Below are 781 nucleotides of genomic sequence, written 5' to 3'. Positions count from 1 at the left end.
TACGGAGGGAATTCCAGGTCTTTGACCCGGTCACAATGAAGGAACGATGACATATTTCCAAGTCAGGATGGTGAGTGGCTTGGAACTTGAAGGTGGTAGTGTTTCCATATGTCTGCTGCCCTTGTCCTTCTAGATAGAAATAGCAGTGGGTTTGGAACGTGCTGTCTAAGGATTTTTGGTTAATTTCTGCAGTGCATCTTGTAGGTAGCAGCACTGTGTACTACTGAGTGTCACTGGTGGAGAGAGTGGATGCTTGTGGATGTAGTGCCAATCAAGTGGGCTGCTTTGTCCTGGATGGTGTCAAGCTTCTTGAGTGTTGTTGGGGCTGCACTCATCCAGGCAAGTGGGAAGTATTCTGTCACGCTCCTGACTTGTGCCTTGTGGATAGTGAGCAGGCTTTGGGGAATCAGGAGGTGAGTTACTTTCCACAGCATTCCTAGCCTCTGACCTGCTCTTGTAGCCACTGCATTTATGTGGTGGGTCTAGTTGAGTTTCTGATCAATGATAACTCCCAGGATGTTGATAGTGAAGGGTACAGTGATGGTAGCACCATTGAATGTCAAGGGGTGGTGCTTAGATTGTCTCTTATTGGTGATGGCCATAGCTTGGCATTTGTGTGACATGAATGTTACTTGCCACTTGTCAGCCCAAGCCTGAATAATGTCCAAATCTTGTTGCATTTGAACACAAGCTGCTTCATTGTCTGAGGAGCCATGAATTGTGCTGAACATTGTGCAATCATCGGTGAACATCCCCACTTCTGATCTTATGATGGATGGAA

This window comes from Rhincodon typus, chromosome 8, assembly GCF_021869965.1.
Source record: "Rhincodon typus isolate 14 chromosome 8, sRhiTyp1.1, whole genome shotgun sequence".
NCBI classification, from domain to species: domain Eukaryota; kingdom Metazoa; phylum Chordata; class Chondrichthyes; order Orectolobiformes; family Rhincodontidae; genus Rhincodon; species Rhincodon typus.
This window is presented reverse-complemented; position numbering follows the sequence as displayed.